We start from the raw sequence: 22,370 nt of genomic DNA, 5'->3' as shown, positions 1-22,370 counted from the left end.
AGAACCTGCTCTGTTAAACGCGGATACATGTAGATCATTTTGCCCTTCTTTTCATCCGTCAGTGTCTGCTTTCAAGCAGTCATTAATCCATCAGTATTGCTAAAGCCAAAAGCTAGTGGATCTAGAACCCAGATGACCAGGAAATGCAATATTTGCATGTCCTTTGTGTTCTGCTTTTGTCACAATTAAGCTTTTCATTGTGGTAACGTCATATAGTGGTGGAGGCATGAGGTCATGAGTGGCACAATGACAAATTCTTTAGGGGGCAGCAACATTTTAGGCCACAGTGTGGCACAATGTTAGAGCATTGAGGCGGCAGTGGTGGCAGCAGACTGTCCACCCGTAATGTGGAGAGACTGACCTTTGTCAATTGGGTTTTCCTTGGGGTAATGATGGCCCCCGCCGCACTGAACACCCGCGCTGATGCCACACTACTGGCCGGGCAGGACAGCTTTTCTTTTTTTAAATCAGACGGTCTTTATTAAAGCATATAAATTTACATCCATTTTGAAGGAAAGACATATATATTAGTACAGACTTCAATGTACAAATTACAGCTCATGACCATAACCATAAACCAACCCCTCCCTTCCTTAACAAACCTCTTCCCCCCCCCCCTGCCCAGCGGTCCGGTCCCTCCTAGTCTAGGATTAAACTCCCTTTTTGCTGTACCACACAACCCGCCCCTGCGTTCCTGCCTGCCCCCTGGGCACACCTGTCTCCACCTTCTGAGCAACTCCTCTGACCCTAGTCTTGGGCAATCCAACCATTTACTCCACTGCTTTTCGAACTTCCCCAATGCATTAATTTTGAGGTAAACCCCCATTTCCATATGAATTGTGACATTTACCATTCTCTTAACTTCTGATATACCAGGAGGCGCAGCGTCCAGCCAATGTGTAGCTATTGTCTTCCGCACTTGATATAGGATCTTGGCTATCGCTTGATGTTGTGCCCTGGTACTCTCCAGTTTCCCCACACAGCCCAGTACACACACCTTTGGGTCAGACCCCACTGTCACACCAAACACTCTTTCCAGCAGCCCTGTCCCATAGGTCTCTCAACGCCGGACATGACCAGAACATGTGCATGATGTCAGCCTCATCCATTAAACATCGCGCACACCTAGCCTCACTACTGATCCCCATTTTCCTCAACAGGACAGGAGTACGATAAGCTCTATGAACCAAGAATAACTGTGAACGCCTCTGTGCCACATTCAACGACAATTTACAGGGGGACTCCAGTGCCTCCTCCCACTCATCCTCTTCCAACTCACCCACATCCCTTTTCCACTTTTGCCGTGTCCCATTCATCTGGTCCCCCAGCACCTTGTCCAATATTTTTCCATAAAGTAAAGAAATTAGCCCTCTCATGGATTTAGCCTGAACCACCCCAGTCATCACTCCTAGTGGAGAAATCTCTACTTCCCCTGACTCAAACTGCGACTGCAAGCTGTGCCTTAATTGTAGATATTGGTAAAACATCTGCCTGGGAACCTCAAACTCCTCCTACAGCTGCTGAAACGATTTCAATATAGAGTCTACATATAATTGGTGTAAGTATTTAACCCCTTTATGCTCCCACCACCTTGTGTCGTCTAACATGAATACCTCTCCCAAATACGGATTATTCCACAGAGGCGTATACTTGGTCCAGGGCCCCACCCCCACTATTTGTTTATAAGTCCGACACACCTTGTTCATCAATGCCAGAGTCGGATATTGCCTTGCACTGTTCCCTAACTTCCCTGTCTCCAGTAGTGACACCGGTGACAATGTCCCCCCAAAGTGCCTGACTACCAACGGACACCTTGAATCTCTCCCCTCCAGAGCCCATCCTCCAAAGTGCTGACATTGGGCTGCTAAATAATATGCCCATTAGAGATGAGCGAACATGCTCGTCCGAGCTTGATGCTCGTTCGAGCATTAGCGTACTCGAAACTGCTCGTTGCTCGGACGAATACTTCGCCCGCTCGAGAAAATGGCAGCTCCCGCCGTTTTGCTTTTTGGCGGCCAGAAACAGAGCCAATCACAAGCCAGGAGACTCTGCACTCCACCCAGCATGACGTGGTACCCTTACACGCCGATAGCAGTGGTTGGCTGGCCAGATCAGGTGACCCTGGGATAGACTAGCCGCTGCCCGCGCTGCTCGGATCATTCTGTGTCTGGATGCCGCTAGGGAGAGAGCTGCTGCTGGTCAGGGAAAGCGTTAGGCTGTTCTATTAGAATAGTGTTAGGCAGGAGTGATTCTCCAAGAACCCAACAGCCCTTCTTAGGGCTACAATAACGTTCTACTTTTTTTTTTTTTTATTTGCATCTAGTACCATTTTGTGAGGAATTAGCAGGGGGACTTGCTACCGTTGTGTTTAGCTCTTAGTGGCACACATATCCACCTCAAACACCAAAGTGGGAAAATTTAGTAGGGGTTGGATTTCAATTAGGCACAGTCTGCCATTTGTCCTTTTTTATTTTACGTTTATTTTGTTTAATAACTCAGCGTCATCTCATCTGGCATAGTAGTGTGCTTTCATACTTGGCTAGAAAATAGCCATAGGAGAATCCAAATGGCTTACTTACGCCTACAGTAGCGTTATATATTTGATTTCTGGTTGATCTGCTGGTGGCTGTACTTGCTGCAGTGCATCTACTAGCCAATTGTGAGCAATTTGTAGTGAGACTTGCGACCGCTGTGTTTTGCGCTTAGTGACGCACATATCCATTGCAAAGACCGAAGTGGGAAAATTTAGTAGGGGTTGGATTTCAATTAGGCACAGTCTGCCATTTGTCCTTTTTTATTTTACGTTTATTTTGTTTAATAACTCAGCGTCATCTCATCTGGCATAGTAGTGTGCTTTCATACTTGGCTAGAAAATAGCCATAGGAGAATCCAAACGGCTTACTTACGCCTACAGTAGCGTTATATATTTGATTTCTGGTTGATCTGCTGGTGGCTGTACTTGCTGCAGTGCATCTACTAGCCAATTGTGAGCAATTTGTAGTGAGACTTGCGACCGCTGTGTTTTGCGCTTAGTGACGCACATATCCATTGCAAAGACCGAAGTGGGAAAATTTAGTAGGGGTTGGATTTCAATTAGGCACAGTCTGCCATTTGTCCTTTTTTATTTTACGTTTATTTTGTTTAATAACTCAGTGTCATCTCATCTGGCATAGTAGTGTGCTTTCATACTTGGCTAGAAAATAGCCATAGCAATAGGATAGCATCGTTTGGTTTTAAAAACTCAAAAACACAAAAAAAAAACACAAAAAAAAGTTAAAAAAAAATTAAAGCTATAACTCTCATTTTAAAAATGTTTAACCCGAGGGCTAGGGGTAGAGGACGAGGGCGGGGACGTGGGCGTCCAACTACTGCAGGGGTCAGAGGCCGTGGTCCTGGCCGGGGTGAGACACCACCTGCTTATGAGGGAGCAGGGGAACGCCGCAGAGCTACACTCCCTAGGTTCATGTCTGAAGTTACTGGGACTCGTGGTAGAGCACTGTTGAGGCCAGAACAGTGCGAACAGGTGATGTCGTGGATTGCTGACAATGCTTCAAGCAATTTGTCCACCAGTCAGTCTTCCACGCAGTCCACCCATGTCACCGAAATCGCCACTCCTCCAGCTCCTGCACCTCAGCCTCCTCCCCCCCAGTCTGCCCCCTCCCAGGAAAATTTGGCATTTGAACCGGCATACTCTGAGGAACTGTTTTCTGGACCCTTCCCACAGTCACAAACCACTTGTCCGGTTGCTGCTGAGCAATTTTCCGATGCCCAGGTTTTCCACCAGTCACAGTCTGTGGGTGATGATGACCTTCTTGACGTAGTGGAAGTGTGTAAAGAGGTGTCCGACGATGAGGAGACACGGTTGTCAGACAGTGGGGAAGTTGTTGTCAGGGCAGGAAGTCCGAGGGGGGAGCAGACTGAGTGATCGGAGAATGATGAGGTGACAGACCCAAGCTGGGTTGAGAGGCCGGGTGAACACAGTGCTTCTGAGACGGAGGAGAGTCCTCGACCAGAACAGGTTGGAAGAGGCAGTGGTGGGGCCAGACGGAGAGGCAGGGCCAGAGCTGGTGCATCAGCGCCAAATGTGTCAACTAGTGAAGCTCCCGTGGCGAAGGCTCCTGCGGCGAGGGCTAGATCTTCAGAAGTCTGGAGGTTCTTTAAGGAAACACCGGATGACCGACGGACTGTGGTGTGCAACATTTGCCAAACCAGGCTCAGCAGGGGTTCCACCACTACTAGCTTAACTACCACCAGTATGCGCAGGCATATGAATGCTAAACACCCCACTCAGTGGCAACAAGCCCGTTCACCTCCGGCCGTGCACACCACTGCTCCTTCCCCTGTGTCAGCTGATAGTCAGCCCCCTGCCCAGGACCCTGCCACAAAAACCCCATCGTCGCCTCCACGATCCTCCACAGCATCCACCAGCGTTCAGCTCTCCATACCCCAGACGCTGGAGCGGAAACGCAAATATAGTGCAACCCACCCGCACGCCCAAGCCCTTAATGTGCACATCTCCAGATTGCTTAGCCTGGAGATGCTGCCCTATAGGCTAGTAGAGACCGAGGCCTTTCGCAACCTCATGGCGGCGGCCGCCCCTCGGTATTCGGTCCCCAGCCGCCACTACTTTTCCCGATGTGCCGTCCCAGCCCTGCACCAGCACGTGTCAGACAACATAATCCGTGCCCTGACCAACGCCGTTTCTGACAAGGTCCACCTGACCACAGACACGTGGACGAGTGCTGCCGGGCAGGGCCACTATATATCGCTGACGGCACATTGGGTTAACTTGGTGGAGGCTGGGAGCGAGTCTGACCCTGCGGCTGGTCATATACTGCCGACGCCGAGGATTGCGGGGCCTACCTCGGTCCAGGTGTTTCAGGCCTACTATGCCTCCTCCTCCTCCCACCCCTCCTCCACCTCCTCCTCCGAACTACCATCCGTGGGCACGGCGCCATCAGTCGGTAGCTCTAGGCACAGCAGCAGTGCCGTCGCTAAGCGACAGCAGGCGGTGCTCAAACTGCTGAGCCTAGGCGATAAAAGGCACACCGCCCAAGAGCTATTACAGGGCATCACGGCGCAGACTGATCTGTGGCTGGCACCGCTGAACCTGAAGCCAGGCATGGTTGTGTGTGACAACGGCCGTAACCTGGTGGCGGCTCTGCAACTCGGCAGACTCACACATGTGCCATGCCTGGCCCATGTGTTAAATCTGATAGTTCAGCGTTTCCTCAAGACATACCCCAATCTGTCAGATTTGCTCACGAAGGTGCGCCGCATCTGTGTGCATTTCAGGAAGTCCAGCACAGATGCTGCCACTCTCAGGGCAGCGCAGCGCCGCCTCCAACTGCCCGCTCACCGACTGTTGTGTGACGTGCCCACGAGGTGGAATTCAACACTGACCATGTTATCCAGAGTTTACCAGCAGCGCCGAGCGATTGTAGACTGCCAGATGTCAACTTCCACCAGAACTGGTAGTCAGGTCAGTCAGCTTCCTCAAGTCTACAATGAGGAGTGGACGTGGATGTCTGATATCTGTCAGGTGCTGAGTAACTTTGAGGAGTCAACACAGATGGTCAGTGGCGATGCCGCCATCATCAGCCTCACCATCCCGCTGCTTGGCCTGTTGAAAAACTCTCTGATCAGCATGAAGTCGGAATCTTTGCGCTCGTCACAAGAGACTGGGGAAGAAGATTCCCTTGTTGATAGCCAAAGCACCCTCAGGTCTGTTTCTCAGCGCATATCGGAGGAGGTGGAGGTGGAGGAGGATGAGGAGGAAGAGGAGGAGAATGTTGGCGAGACACAAGAGGGGACCATTGTTGAGTCCTTCACTGTTCAGCGTGTATGGGCAGAAGAAGAGGAGTTGGAGGAGTTGGAGGAGGAGGAAATGGACAGTCAGGCCAGTGAGGGGAGTGAATTCTTACGCGTTGGTACTCTGGCGCATATGGCAGATTTCATGCTAGGCTGCCTATCCCGTGACCCTCGCGTTCAAAGAATTTATTCCAGCACCGATTACTGGGTGTTCACTCTCCTGGACCCACGGTACAAGCAAAATCTTTCCACTCTCATCCCTGCAGAGGAAAGGAGTGTGAGAATGCATGAATACCAGCAGGCCCTGGTGCACAAGCTGAAACAGTATTTCCCTTCTGACAGCGCTAGCGGCAGAGTGCGTAGTTCCGCGGGACAAGTAGCGAGGGAGAGTAGGCGAGCAGGCAGCTTGTCCAGCACTGGCAAGGGTACGCTTTACAAGGCTTTTGCCAGCTTTATGTCACCCCAGCAAGACACTGTCACCTGTCCCCAGTCTCGGCAGAGTAGGGCTGATCTTTACAGAAAGATGGTGAGGGAGTACGTAGCTGACCATACCATCGTCCTAAATGATCACACAGCTCCCTACAACTACTGGGTTTCAAAGCTGGACATGTGGCACGAACTGGCGCTATACGCCTTGGAGGTTCTTGCCTGCCCTGCCGCTAGCGTCTTGTCCGAGCGGGTTTTCAGTGCAGCTGGTGGCATCATCACCGATAAGCGTACACGCCTGTCGACTGACAGCGCTGACAGGCTGGCGCTTATTAAGATGAATAAAGCCTGGATTTCTCATAATTTCCAATCTCCACCAGGTGAAGGAAGCTCAACCTGAATAATTGATCCACTCCTCCTCCTCCTCATTTTCCTCCTTCTCCTCCTCTTTGTACAGTAAAGCAGAGGAAACTGGCTATTTTTTGACAGGGCCCACTGGCTCTAGCTATAGTACTTTATGCATTTAATTTTTCTGGAGGGCCACCTACCCGGTCCTCTGTTTTAAACAATTTTTGGGAGTGCCACATACAGGCACTCAATCTATTCAATTTTTCTGGAGGGCCACCTACCCGGTCCTCTGTTTTAAACAATTTTTGGGAGTGCCACATACAGGCACTCAATCTATTCAATTTTTCTGGAGGGCCACCTACCTGCTCCTCTGGTTTGAAAATTTTTTGGACTGCCACATACAGGCACTCAATCTATTCCATTTTACTGGAGGGCCACCTACCTGCTCCTCTGGTTTGAAAAATTTTTGGGACTGCCACATACAGGCACTATCCAAATTAAATTGTCTCCATAGCAGCCTCCACACGTTGTCTACATTGCTACCTCCAAAAGTCGTCCATATAGCTGCCTCCATACATCGTCCCTTTATCAAACGAGGTGTGTCAGGCAGAAATTTGGGTTGTTTTCATGGATTCCACATCAAAGTTGTTAACTTTGTCGCCACCCTGCTGTGTTATCCACAAAATATACTGGCAAACTTTTATCATTTACCAATATTATTTCAGCGCTTCTTGCGCATCTGTTTACATTCCCCTCACCCGGCATATCCTAAACTTATAAGAACGCTACTACACTTGATCTTATACAAAAGGTTCTTAGAAGTGCTGTTTGGGGAGTAGCCTAGAGACAGGGGCTTGGATTGGCGAAAGCTCGCCTGGCAGCGGAGCGCCAGCTCCATGCGCATCAGCCGCTTCTTGCGCATCTGTTTACATTCCCCTCACCCGCCATATCCCAAACTTATAAGAACGCTACTACACTTAACTTGGTGCAGGCTGGGACCGAGTCTGACCCTGGGGCTGGTCATATACTGCCGACGCAGAGAATTGCGGGGCCTACCTCGGTCCAGGTCTCAAAGGCCTACTATACCTCCTCCCAACCCTCCTCCACTTCCTCCTCCTCCGAATTACCATCCGTGGGCATGGCGCCATCAGTCGGTAGCTCTAGGCACAGCAGCAGTGCCGTCGCTAAGCGACAGCAGGCGGTGCTCAAACTGCTGAGCCTAGGCGATAAAAGGCACACCGCCCAAGAGCTATTACAGGGCATTCCACATCAAACTTGTTAACTTTGTCGCCACCCTGCTGTGTAATCCACAAAATATACTTGCAAACTTTTATCATTTACCGATATTATTTCAGCTCTTCTTGCGCATCTGTTTACATTCCCCTCACCCGGCATATCCTAAACTTATAAGAACGCTACTACACTTGATCTTATACAAAAGGTTCTTAGAAGTGCTGTTTGGGGAGTAGCCTAGAGACAGGGGCTTGGATTGGCGAAAGCTCGCCTGGCAGCGGAGCGCCAGCTCCATGCGCATCAGCCGCTTCTTGCGCATCTGTTTACATTCCCCTCACCCGCCATATCCCAAACTTATAAGAACGCTACTACACTTAACTTGGTGCAGGCTGGGACCGAGTCTGACCCTGGGGCTGGTCATATACTGCCGACGCAGAGAATTGCGGGGCCTACCTCGGTCCAGGTCTCAAAGGCCTACTATACCTCCTCCCAACCCTCCTCCACCTCCTCCTCCTCCGAATTACCATCCGTGGGCATGGCGCCATCAGTCGGTAGCTCTAGGCACAGCAGCAGTGCCGTCGCTAAGTGACAGCAGGCGGTGCTCAAATTGCTGAGCCTAGGCGATAAAAGGCACACCGCCCAAGAGCTATTACAGGGCATTCCACATCAAACTTGTTAACTTTGTCGCCACCCTGCTGTGTAATCCACAAAATATACTTGCAAACTTTTATCATTTACCGATATTATTTCAGCGCTTCTTGCGCATCTGTTTACATTCCCCTCACCCGGCATATCCTAAACTTATAAGAACGCTACTACACTTGATCTTATACAAAAGGTTCTTAGAAGTGCTGTTTGGGGAGTAGCCTAGAGACAGGGGCTTGGATTGGCGAAAGCTCGCCTGGCATGCCAAGATCCAACTAACATAGTTTTAACTGCAGCACCTTTAATCTACTACTAGTTCACTGCCTCCATACATGGTCCCCTTATCAAACGAGCTGTGTCAGGCAGAATTTTGGGTTGTTTTCATGGCTTCCATGTTAACTTTGTCGCCACCCTGCTGTGTAATCCACAAAATATACTGGCAAACTTTTATCATGTACCAATATTATTTGAGCGCTTCTTGCTCACCTCCTTTGGTTCCTCTCTGCCACCCATTGGTTTGAAGCCTGAGTCCATTTAGGGTATGTCGCCATGCCACTCTCTAGCCTGCTGCCGCTGCCTCTGCATGCCGTCCCCTATAGTGTCAGGGTCAATTATTGCATGTTTTAGATGCTATCTAGCTTCATTCTGTCACTCTGTCATGGCCATGCTGTTGCCCATAATTTTGGCATAATGGTGCGATTAAGCAGCCTCAGAGGCATCCATGCATGCTGCCCCTGCTGTTTCCTGTCCATTTCCGTGGTGTTTCCATCCTTTTCTGAGGTTCCCAGGTGTTTGGCCAAGCTTCCCTGTGCAGAGCCTTGGTCCCCTTGAAAAATGCTCGAGTCTCCCATTGACTTCAATGGGGTTCGTTATTCGAGACGAGCACTCGAGCATCGGGAAAAGTTCGTCTCGAATAACGAGTACCCGAGCATTTTAGTGCTCGCTCATCTCTAATGCCCATGCATCCGGCACCGCCAGTCCCCCTTTAAATTTAGGTGATTGCAGTTTTGTAAGTTTGATACGAGGAACCCCTTGTTTGCAGATCAATTCCCTGAATTGCCCGTGAATTCTCTGGAACCAATATTTTGGTATCCATACCGGGGAATTGTGCAGTACGTATAGTAATTGTGGCATTAAAGTCATTTTGATAAGATTAGCCCGCCCCAGAGGAGAAAGAGGTAGTTTTTTCCACACTCTTATCTTAGATCGCATATTTGATAGTACTGGAGCCACATTTAGGTCAATAAAATCGGAAACCCTTCTAGTGATCCTAATGCCCAGATACTTAAACTCCTCCACTAACGCCCCTATCTGCAATTGTTGATTGTGAACTAGTGGCAATATAGCAGATTTTGACCAGTTAATGCTTCCATCACCACTGGCAGTGACTGTTGAACCCTGGAAAGGAACAACAATACGTCATCCGCGTATAACGCTACTCTCTCCTCCCCACCACTGTACCGAAAGCCTTGAATTCCGTCGTGCTGTCGGATCCAGCAAGCTAATGGCTCCATGGCTAGAGCAAATAGCAAGGGCGATAAAGGGCATCCCTGTCGCATACCCCGTTGTAAGGAGAACTGTTCCGAGATGACCCCATTCACCCGGACACATGCTACTGGCCCCTAAAAGAGTAAGTGGACCCATTTGATAAAGTTCGGTCCAACTCCCACCTTTGCCAAGACAGCCCACATATAACTCCATTCTATACTGTCGAAGGCTTTAGCAGCAAAGAGACTATTACAGACTTCTCCCGCTCCTCCATCCCTGCCTGCAGACAGGACAACTTTTCTAATGCAAACGCAAGTTGCCGCCACACATCAAGTTTGGCTGCCCAGTAGTCCAGTGGATCCTCTATCTGGGGTGGTAGAGTGCTGTCCAAGTAGGCCACCATCTGCTGGCACAGGGTCTGCTCCATGTCCTGCTGCTGGTGGCGGCTGCCCTTCTCACTAGACGGATGAAGGAAGCTGCTCATTAAGGACTCCAGACTTAAGCTGCTGCTGATGGAGCTGCTACTGCTCCTAACCCCCAATCTCCCCACAGCAGCTGTGGCAGTAGTACATGAGTGATGACTGCCAGGAATCTCTTGGTCAGACCTGACAGAGGATGGACAATGGCGCACATAGGCAGCGGCCAACTGTCTGCATAGTATATCTCTATAGTATGCAAGTTGTTTCTCCCTCTCGGCAGCTGGAAAAAAGGCACCCATTTTTGACTGGTAGCGAGGGTCCAAGAGGGTGGAGAGCCAAAAGTCACCCCCATGCCGGATCTTGACTATTTGGCTGTCACTATGGTTCCGATTTGCAGTTGTCGCAGAAAAAGCCACACATTGATTTCTTGAATGACGTGGAGCAGTTCCTCCCCTGTGTGACTTCGTTCGCCCAGGCAAACCAGGTGCTGAACTGCGTGACACCACTGTTCCCTGCACATGTGGTATGATGGAGCAGCGCTTAGATTTGTGGAGGCTGTGGTGGCGGTGAAGAAGGAGGAGGAGGCGGACATTGGCGCAGGAGCAGCAGTTTGACAATGTGGAGGAGAAAGCGGCGTCTCCTGCAAATTCACCCACTGGGCTGTAAAGAACATGTACTGGCCCTGACCGTAGTTACAGCTCCACAAGTCCACGCTGCCATGCCCCTTGGAAGAAACTGATAAGCTCAAGGACTGGCCCACCTTCTGATCTACATATTTGTGAAGGGCTGGTACTGCCTTTTTGGAAAATAAATTTTGGCTTGGAACTCTCCACCCGGTTCAGCATAAGCCATTAATTATATGAAGGGTACAGAGTCCACGACTTGGAAAGGGAGGGACTGCAGTACCAACAACTTGGACAGGAGCACGGTCAGCTTCTGCACATTAGGATGGCTGGACGCAAACAGTTGTCTCTTTGTAATCGCCGCTTTCAATGACTGCTGGCGCCATGCGTAGTGAGGAGCAGGAGCATCTGGACTGGGAGATGATGTCAAAGACAAACAACTCCCTTCAACCGAGGTGCTGGAGCCTTGACTGGCTGAAATGGCATGTGTGCCACTAGGTGCTGCTGCTGTTGCTGTGCCGGCAGGATGGACCACATCTGAGACCCGTTTCTCCCAGGCCATTGGATGGTGATGCTGCATGTGTTGATGCAAGGCTGTGGTGCCAACATTAGCTCCCTGGCCACGCTTCACTTTCTGCCCGCAGATTTGACATATATACACGCTCGGCTCCTCTGGTTCTTAACAAAAAACTGCCACAACACCGAGATGGTGATTTTACCGCCAACATTCTCCACTGAGTGACTACTACCGCCGCTGCCTCACTGAGCCACTGAGCCACTGCTTACTTGGACTTGCGAATCGGGATTTGTACCCAGCGGCCGTTTGACTCCCATCCTCGCACTGCTGCCACCCTGCTGACTCATGGCCACAGTAGCAACTTGCTGCCGGCTTTGCTGCCTGACGCGCACGCTGATACTCTCTTCGCCCGACGATGATGAATCCCTTGCTATACCTGGCTCCCAAGTGCGATCGGCTACATCATTTCCCTCTCACTGCTATTCTCCTCAACGGTGTCAAGCAGCTGCTGACTGTCCTCAAACACTTCATCCTCGCTGTATAGTGGTGCTGAGCCCAGACCACCTAGTAGCTCTCTGGCTGTGGGAAAGGAACAAGACAGAGGCTGGTTGAGGCCAGGTGATCGCTGCTGACTAACTGTTGTATCTGACGAACCCATGGACTCTTGGCTGGAGTTGTCAGATGTCCTATTTGAGGAATTGGATGACATAGTCAACCAATCAACAACCATTGGGTTGTTGATCAACACACTGCCGCTAGATGACAATGGCATTTCTGACCTCACAGAGTCACCCCTGCTGTGACGTCTACCCTGGCGGTGAAATCACCATCTCTGTGGTGTAGCAGTTTTTTGTTAAGACACCAGAGGAGAAGAGCGTGTATATATGTAAAATCTTACTGAAGCGGAGCTGCCCGGGCCATCGGAATGGTGAGTATTGAGTTTATTCTTTTTACGGGCTGGCAGGCTATTTACTACTGTGGGCTGGCTATATACTACAGAGGGCTGGCAGGCTATATACAACAGAGGGCTGGCAGGCTATATATTACAAGGGGCTGGCAGGCTGCCGCAGACATGAAGAAGGAAGCAGAGCTGCCCGGGCCATCGGAATGGTGAGTACTGAGTTTATTATTTTTTTTATATACCTGAGTATAAGCCGAGTTGGGAATTTTCAGCACAAAAATTATGCTGAAAAACTTGGCTTATATTCGAGTATATACGGTATATGGTATATATGGTATTTAAATAACCTGTTTTTAAAGTACCTAAAAACTTGGACATAATAGTAGTGAACAGAATATAGGACAAGTTAGTATGCAGATTAGTTGGAAGTAATGTTATATCATTCTACGTGTTCTGCGACAGTTAAATCTGGCCAAAAGAACTGACTTTGTGAATGGGTAAAAAAATATTTTAAAGAAGGGACCCTTGAGAGCACCCTGAAAGTGATAAATGTAAACTTTCTCTTGCCTATGTCTTCAGGGACATTATGATTAAAGACATTTTTGTGAGTTAAAAAATCTTCTGACCTATCTTCTGCATAGGGAGTCAGTATCAGACTGGAAGGGGACAACACTCAGGACCCCCATTGTGCAGCCATTCACAGCAACCGTGGGTGCCGGAGATAACACATTTACTTCTCTGTGTGGTGGCGAGCCAAGTCACTGCAGTTCAGCTTTTACTCAGTAACTGAGAAATGGATTAGTGGTTCTGGCTTCTTCTTTGTGTTAGTTCTGCTTTTGGTGGTTGGTGTTAACATTAGATTTGTGGTCATCTGACACAGATGACCTATTCTAAGAGTAGTTCATTATATTTTTCAATGGGAAAAAATCTTTGATTTCTAACCTTTTAGAATGTATGTATTATATGAGAACCATATAAAAATGGGCATTGTACTGTGGTGTTTTGTTTGGAAATTATGTGTACATATTTGCAAATATTGTGCAAGTTTTTGGTTACTTTACAATTTTCAAATATTTATGTACAGATAATACGAAAATTTTATCAATGTGGATCTAGTTACATCTTCCTTTCTTCAAACCTAAAAATTAATCCAATACAGACTGGAGATGAGGCATAAAATAATCTAGTGGGCGAACATGGTTTTAATTGGTTATAGATGTGTTTTTTCTATTATGCAATAAATCATAGTTTTTCGGCTGCCACTTTTTCAGGTTTCCTGAAGTTGGCTGAGTTAATCATTGTAATGTAATGCAATGTATCTTAGGTTTTCCCCTTTGTGATACATGTGATGAGTTGCCTGTTTAGTCTCACTTTTGTGACTTTTTGTGGTGTGCAACTTTTTAGTCCCAAATAGTAGTTTACCAAAAGTAAGTCTGGGTATAGCATGATCTGCTATGCGATTTATTAGACACAAGGATGGGACAATTCCAAGCCCAAGTTGCACAAAATCTTTGCTACAAAGATAAATACGGCCACTGCATTAAATACTGGAGACAGCTAACTTTGGTACGCTGCTTGATTCTGTGCCTAAAAAGTCACAAACTGCAAAAAGAGTGAAAGAGGATTCCTAAAATATATTTAGGACAAAAGACTGCAAATTATTCCACTTTATAGGAATACAGGGAACAACATCTTCTTGTGGAGAACTCCTTCCCCATCAAGTATCACTGGTAAGCGGTGATTTGATGGTTTGATGCCATACTGTGACATGTCTCCCAATTGCTATTATAGCCTCTGTTAAATAGCTATGTCTGGTTACCGTAGCCTGCAGAAGGAAAGAGTATAGTTTATTATGCTCTTTCATCCTTTTCTTTCAGCAATATATAAACAAGGATTGACCAGATAGACACTGTATAATATAAAATGCTATGGATAAGTTTAGCATGCAGTATACTCATACTGGACTTGTAGAAAAGACGAGACGTGAATACAGCCTTATGCCTTCCATCCTTCCTAGAGAGAAATGATAAGATATGGAACAGTTAATGATCAACAGCTTTTGTAGCTTTAATACTAAAGTGTAGGACAACATGTTGAAGGTATATCAAGCCATGTAATTCTCTAGGGTTACTAAAGGTGATGGGAATCAGGCAACATTGTTACACACCATCATTCCCGTGAGATTTCCCTTTAAGAGTCTTTTCATGATATTCTGAAATGACTGTACATACTGGTTTATTCCCGCTAATTAATAACAGTTGGCAGACATCATATGGCAGACAAAAGAGCGCACACTGTTTTTATGACATTTCTGAGATATTAGCCAATATTTCAGTTATAAAAATAACTACAAAATAAGAGCATCTGGCATGTCATTGATTTTACTAAACCCCCATTCATTTAACACTGCATATGAACTGCTTTTGATGTAACTCTTTCACTGCTGCAATAATGATGTTCATCATTAATGTGTCACATAGGATACAAGACATAGAAAATAATTTTTGAGTTTTTTATTTATTGTATGTTTATGTTTTTTTTTTTTAAACTGAAATTTTTAGGCTACATTCACACAACTGTGTGTTCATTACAGCCAGCAAACAGGAAAAAGTGATCCCTTGTTTGCAGCCCATTTTGGTCGGGTCGACATCGGCGGATAAGCTCCGCTCACCCCCCCCCCCATGTGCATAGAAAATGTGCAGTCAAATTTAAATCAGGACTGGAACTGGACCTGCTCCATAATTTGCAGTACTTCCGCTCATCATGTTTACAGTGCAGTGAGATGCAGTAGATGCACGTGCCTCATCACACCGTGGCCATGCACAATAGAAGTCAACGGGGTGGGGAATTAGCTGCCATTTTTGTGGCTAGCTCATGGTCCCCCATTTATGGGTGTGTGCATGAGGCCTTAGACTGAAACTGCTCAGCAACATATCATTGCTATTTTGACAACCAATCTACGTGTGTCATGCAATAAAGGTCCTCTCAGATAGTTCTGGATCAGCATCAGGTCTTTTTGGGCCTAAAGGCAACAATCTACTGTGACCCCTTTAACTCCTGGGCAGCCCTTTAAATTTTGTTTTCTTTCCACCATTGCCTGTGTCTGTCTGATCATTGTGTGTGTCCATCATATCATCCTCTCAAATTTACTATTTGTCAAACTTCTGTACTGGGTTTCGAGCTGTGACTCAGGGATCTGCCAACATGGACCAATCAGACAGTGAGTAATGAAGAAACGTGATGCAACATGATTTAATGCATCTCCTTTGAACTCTTTCAGTTATATACATATGATGCTATTTTGGGCAAATGCATACAAAGAAATATATGTTGATGTTGCAGCCAATTAAGTAGTTTACTCAGATAAATCAGAAGTGGATTTTTAAGAATTGGAAAAACAACAAAGAAGGACTTTTTTTTTACCACTCCCAGGATTCATTTCTAATTTTAGATCAGTAAACTGGATAAAATAGCATTAGCATTTTTTTTTTCAAAAACATTGGTGCACATTTATAAAAGGCCCTGGCCAAGTTTTTTGTCTGATTTAGCACTTTTTTTTCAGTGCAAACTGCTTGCACATATATTTAAAAGATGACCAATGCTACACAAATTTCTGCACATAAGGGGGTGCTCGGACCGTGCGCCACATTTATTACCGTGAATTGACAGAATTGTGTCGCACGGTCTATGTGAAAGATGCACCAAAAAGTTGCTGCATTCTGCTGGAGCAGTGCAGGGGCGCCAGATTTATGAAAAATTCACAATTCATGAATCTAGCACACTCTGCCAGAGGGGACCACCTGAAAATGTGTTTTTTACCTCCTTTTTTTCACCTGTGATTTCATGCAAATTTCATGCAGATTTGCACAAGCCCAGAGTGCTCAAGGTAAAGAAATGAACACAACAAATCCATGCAGGTAGCCAAAGCCTAAAAGTAGATTAACTACCGCAGAATTTCTGCACAAAGTTAGGTATGGAAAGTCCATTGTGGATTATAGCAGTAGTACTTGTGACATCAAAGGTACCATGTACATAGTTTGCAATATTACCAAATGTTAATTTTCTGCTCAGAATTTGCTAAATACATCCCCTCTCCCCTATTATTTTATTATTTCACTATATATATATATATATATATATATATATATATATATATGAATGAAGAAAGCTTTTGGAGAATGGTACTGTTACATTTTATTAGTGTAGCTTTTATCATTATTTTATTCCCATCAGTTCACGCCTAGTTAAACTAGCCAATTTAGATATAAGCTGCTTTAAACACATATGAACTTCTGGATATCACTTCCATAAGAGGAAGTGAGGTTTAGCCAATTAGTAGTCGCACTTTGGGAAGGGAGGCTTTGGAGCTGGAGCACCAGTGAAATTAGCTGCGAAAATCTGTCTTCCCAGTCAGTTGGTTAACAAAATGGAAGCTTCCTGCTTTAAAGGAGGTTCTCAAAGGTCTTGTTAAATCCTTAATTTGGACCTCTCCGTCTGCCTCTTAGCAAAGACGATTGACAGACAGCAGATGTGAGGGCTGGAGGGCTGGGAGGTGATGTTAAGATACAAAGACAGAGCGAATGTAAATGAGATATTCACAAAGTATATCTAAAAATTATTATTTTGGGAGTAATGGAATAATATCAGAATATTATTTTGCTAAAGTAATTGTTATGTTGACATGAGTACATCTGAAGCTTTTACCAAGATCTCAGTCTGACTAAAGCAACTCAACCTAACGTCTTTCATGTTATGGCTATTTGCATAATTGTGTCACCCAGATTATGAATCTTGTTCTTTGTTTCAATTATCCTAGTTAAAAAAAAGGTATGAAATAAAAAGCATGCTCGATAAATGTTCACAGTATGTTTGAAAAGATTAATGAATCACAAAATCAAAGTGACATTGTCATACCACACTTAATGCAATTATTTAAGGCAAAGGAGCAGGATCTAAAACACAGGTACTCTGATCAGGCAGTTGAAGACTGACATCCTGCAAGGTAGCATTAGTCAGGATAACAAAATGTTTCTTTTACTTGAAAATTGTAATTACGTAGACGGCATCTTAATGTAAGCGCATGGAGAGGTCTAAGACTAGAGGATAAGTTCATTACTGTTCACTTTGGATTTTACATAGTCTTCCTTTTCTTCACTTTCTTGGCCAAGCACAGAATTACATAACCAAATGTAGAAAACAAAGCACATGATAAATCAGAACTTTCTTCTGATTAAAAAGTATAAAGCAAAAGTATAACGCAAAATAGAACTATCTATCTATCCATCTATCTTTTAAGGTTAAAAATCATTGAACATGTACCGTTACCACATTGGGTTGATGTACAGTGTCCTCAAAAAAAAGGAATTTCTTTTTATCTTTGCCCCTAAGGACGCAGCATTTTTTCGTTAATTTTTCACTCTCCACCTTCAAAAATCTATAACTTTTTTTTTTCTATAATTTTTTTCATGTACAGGAATGTGTGAGGGCTCATTTTCTGCGTGAAATATTTTATGTGTAAGTGACTTTATTTATTATTCTATGCCGTCTACTGGGAAGCTGAAAAAAATCAAAATGTAGTGAAATTGGTGGAAAAACACATTTACGGCACTTTCTTGTGTGCTCAGATTTCAGATTTTGCACCCACTGTGCACTCTAAATCATACATCTACTTTATTCTTCAGTACGATCACTGTCATACCAAATTTATATAGGTTTTATTGTGTTTTAATACATTTTCAAAAATGAAAATAATGTGTACGAAAAAATTTTGAGTTTACCCATCTTCTGACGCTAATAACTTTTTCATTGAACAGAGCTGTGTATGGAGTAAATTTTTGTGAGAGGAGCTGATGTTTTCATTACTACCAAATAGAGGACAGTGCTACCTTTGGTGGTAGCAGCCATAGCAGCTACTATTGGACCTGCGGTGTCAAGGGGCCCCAGCATACGGGATATTGTATGTATATTTGCTGTATGTGTGTGTATATGTGATCTGTAAATGCTGTATGTCTGTGTATATAATGCACTAGTGTATATGGTACTGTATGTATGTGTGTATAGATAATGTGTATATAATGTGATTGTAACTTACATGTGTGAGTATACAAATATGTATATTTTTTAGGAGGTAATGGAGCCCTGCCTCTCCTAGTTATGACCCTGATCAGTGCATATGTACATATGGTATGTAGTAACACCAAACTGCAATATATACTAATTTGTATCATTTTCTTCTCCTTTTTCAGATCCTTTTCAAGTACCATTCAAGGACCTTGATCATGTTATATAAGGCTGGAAAAAGACGCAAGTTCATCAAGTCCAACCTTCAAGTATTAAACAAATGTTTTTTCCGAATAACCCATGATATTTGTGCTCTCCAGAAAGGCATGCACATAGAGTCTGGCATAACAACCTCCTGTGGCAGAGAGTGCCATAGTGGAGGGTGTATTTCCTGGAAATTCAGCTACAATAGTACTCAAAGTGGATTTTTTTACTAAGTTTTTGTAAAAACATATTTTTTAAATTCATTCTGGCTGTAGAATATATGGTCTCACAACATCTTGGATTGATTTGTTTTGTTGCTCTGTCTACATTAAACCTCTGTTCAGACCTGTATCTTCCCTGCAGGTATACACATTGTGTGAACCTTACTGCTTTGGTCTATGGGCCATATTTATGTTAAAATGCATTCATGTTCATCTTGGCCCTTATGCATTTGGTGTATACTATTGTCATGGTTATGTTTTGTGACATGAGCATACCCTTGCATTTCTGTAGAGCACTGAGCTTGGGACACACATTTGTATAGATAACCTCCCGGAAAAAAGGGCTCCTAACACTTACTTTGGACTGTATATGTATATATATATATGTATATATATATATATATATATATATATATATATATATATATATATATATATATATATATATATATATATATATATATGCTTTGGTTTGTGCCTGAAGACCAATTAAGTGATTTCTTTCCATCAGCATGACTGTTTGTCTACAGGTCTGAACTTATCTTTCACTGTTTTCCCTTTATTTCTCTATATACTTACTTGTGTCTATTGTCTAGCGGTGCTTTCACCCATCACATTAGTGAGCATGGCGGGGGCATACGCAGTAGAGCCTCTGCCAGATTGTTTTCTAGCACACAGTTCACACATGCATGATGGACTAACAGGCACACACTTGGTTTACCACTGCAGATGAAACATGAGGTATTTTTTGATTTCCAGACAGATATTAAATAGGGTATGGAATAAAACGCCACCAAACTTTTTTTTATCTATTTTGGCGTGCTGCTTGCTATTTCTTCTTTTATATCTATCTCTTAATACTACAACACACTTATGTGTGATCTGGACTAGCCTGTTAGTATATGGATAATTGTGTGTGGCGTAGCTGATTGACTATGCCTTTCACAACAGAAAAGTATTCAAAGTTGTAATTGTCTTGGTGTGCACCGGAAATTGTGACGTTGCACAGAACACTGGCATACAATCCATGATATATCGGTTTCGATGTACATTACATTTTAAGTGTCAGCTACAGTAATCCCCCAACCTATGTCTCCAGTGCAAATCCTTAAAGAAAACCTGTCACCAGTGACCCCCCCCCCTTCCAACAAACCACCCACGGTACCTTTTAGATGTCTTTATACATGACCACTGATGCCTCTATCCAGGGGATTGAATCCAAAATTCTCTAAAAAATTATTTTACTGATGTCTTCTATTACAGTCATGGAGGTGGAGAGCTGCCATATGCAGTCATCTAGCCCACCTCCTCACTGACACTGCTAACCCACAACTCGACCCTCCTCATGAATTAATGATACATGTGAGTATCTGAAGAGAATTCATTAGGGCAGTGTGAGGTTGATTTCTCTTCACATAGCAAGGTCTCTCTTTGTCCACACCTTCTTGAGGGAGCAGTTAATGATGTAGTAGTGCTGTGTCACACACAACCTCTGTCTGTCACTCTCCATCCCTCTCAACCTTCCAGCAAGGGATTGTCTAGAATTGTCTACAGCCCATTCAGGGGAATGTAAATGAAGCTGTATATGTCTGTTATTGAATATTGGCATATGGTCCCTAAGTACTAATTCAATACCACAACATGGTGGTAGCAGTGAGATCAGGAGCAGTAAGGAAGGGCCATGCAGAGAACAATGAATATGCACTTAATATAATGGAGGTGAGCTGCATGTAAGTTTACAAACTGGATTTTTAACATTGCAGCCCTGTAAAAAAACCACTTAGGGACAATGCTTTTTAATCATAGTTTTTAATGAAGTCATTATTTGGGATCGCTTAATTGGAATTCCATGCTCCCTTTTAAGAGGAAGTATAAATGGTGCTCAAATTATACTTCCTACATTTTAAGAGTGTCAGAAAAGTTTTATAAAAAAAAATAGAAGCTCCTGCAATCCATGCTATTCTCCACCACTACGTGACCACTGCAGCCAATCATTGGTCTCAGTGGTCAGGTGCCTCTCCAGTCAGTATGGTCAACATAATTTGGTCAACATAGTGACTGATTGGCCGCAGCATTCACTTTCCAGAAAAATATTAAAATGCTTGAATAGATTTGTTAATATATAAAAGGCCCCAGTACATGTTAGATGGCCTTTTGGTCTTGTTATATCGGTAGGATTGCCAGTACACATGTAATGTGGAAGACTATAATTACAATACATGATTTCTATTTCCTCAACAATCAGTGTGAGCATATTTACTGTTCTTCATCATTATTGTTGGACTATAACACTCTTTAGACTTTGCATCCTCAGTTTGCAGAATTGCGAATTGAATATTTCTGTTCATTTTTTAATTATCACATTTTGCTTGGAACAACTTTCTGATGATTCATTTTTATTCTGGATTTATTTTTACGGTAATCATTTCATTTCATTTACTCCACCGTCTCACAATTATGGCCTATATTATATTATATCATATTTGGTTTATGAGGCTTTACTGCTAGTAATGGGCTGTGTTCATGCAAAATAACAACAATATAAAAGGCACTACATATTCTTCAAGAGGATGAGAAGAATGACATCTCTTTCCCACAATCTAGAACACTACGATAAGCCGTTTATGTCATTTTCTAATCTTCAGTCTTTCTTTACCCTTGTACATTAACTATCTCCATTGGCATTAAACACTGCATACCATCATCTACTACAATCCCCATTCAACCTTGTTCCAGGCACTATGTGGCCTCCCTCGCATAGATGAGCATTCAGATTCAAATATATGCGAATATATTTCCCCAAAAATATTTTATTACCATTATACTACCTTTTACTCCGAACCTTAGCAGCTTTAATTTGCCCTATAGCAAAGGTTCACACTCGCTCCTTGGAGGTACAGATGTGACCTATATAACGGGTCACATATTAATAAAAGGAGGGGGGTTTTGATGCTTTGCCTGCATAATGCAGACACCTCAACACTGTTCCTAATCCACTCAAACTATCACTTCTCAAAACATGTGCTGAGCAGAGGCTTGTTAATATACATAATGCACATAATAGAGAGGTCTGCTACTGTAAGTCATACTGGTGATGTACAGAAAGTTTATATACAATGTGTGAAATTATATTTGTAATTTGGACATAAAATGAACATTCAAAGGAACAATAAAAGAAGACCATAGCCATGAATGTCCTAAAGGCAGAATAAATCATCTAGGAGCTCTACACTCTCTAACTGCTCCTTTAACTAGACAGGAGGCCTTAATTTTGTTTGTGATCATTGCTCCCCATGACGTCATTAGGGAGCGACAATGCATTGCCATGACTGGCTAAAGGCACAAACAAACGGTCTACTCAATAAAATATCAATTAGAATGGCAAACATACAATTGTTTATACACTGCATAAATTCAGATGTGTATAGGCAAAAAGATTAACAACGTTTATTAAATCCATATCCAAAAACGACA

General features: G+C 44.3%; 2 long non-coding RNA genes across 3 annotated transcripts in view; one reads left to right on the top strand and one right to left on the bottom strand.

The window, feature by feature from the left end:
- The window catches only part of LOC140121846 (uncharacterized), a 238,583-nt gene extending 219,322 nt beyond the window's left edge, over positions 1-19,261 (top strand). For both annotated transcript variants that reach the window (XR_011854204.1, XR_011854203.1), the window contains 2 exons: positions 18,225-18,367; positions 18,657-19,261. This is a non-coding gene — a long non-coding RNA (uncharacterized lncRNA). The remainder of the gene's footprint in view (positions 1-18,224; positions 18,368-18,656) is intronic.
- The window catches only part of LOC140121845 (uncharacterized), a 39,249-nt gene that overhangs the window by 6,518 nt on the left and 10,361 nt on the right, over positions 1-22,370 (bottom strand). The gene's annotated exons all lie outside the window — the stretch shown is intronic.

This window comes from Engystomops pustulosus, chromosome 3, assembly GCF_040894005.1.
Source record: "Engystomops pustulosus chromosome 3, aEngPut4.maternal, whole genome shotgun sequence".
Taxonomy (NCBI): Eukaryota; Metazoa; Chordata; class Amphibia; order Anura; family Leptodactylidae; genus Engystomops; species Engystomops pustulosus.
Note: the sequence above shows the minus strand (reverse complement) of the source record. Positions and strands in the feature narration are given on the sequence as shown.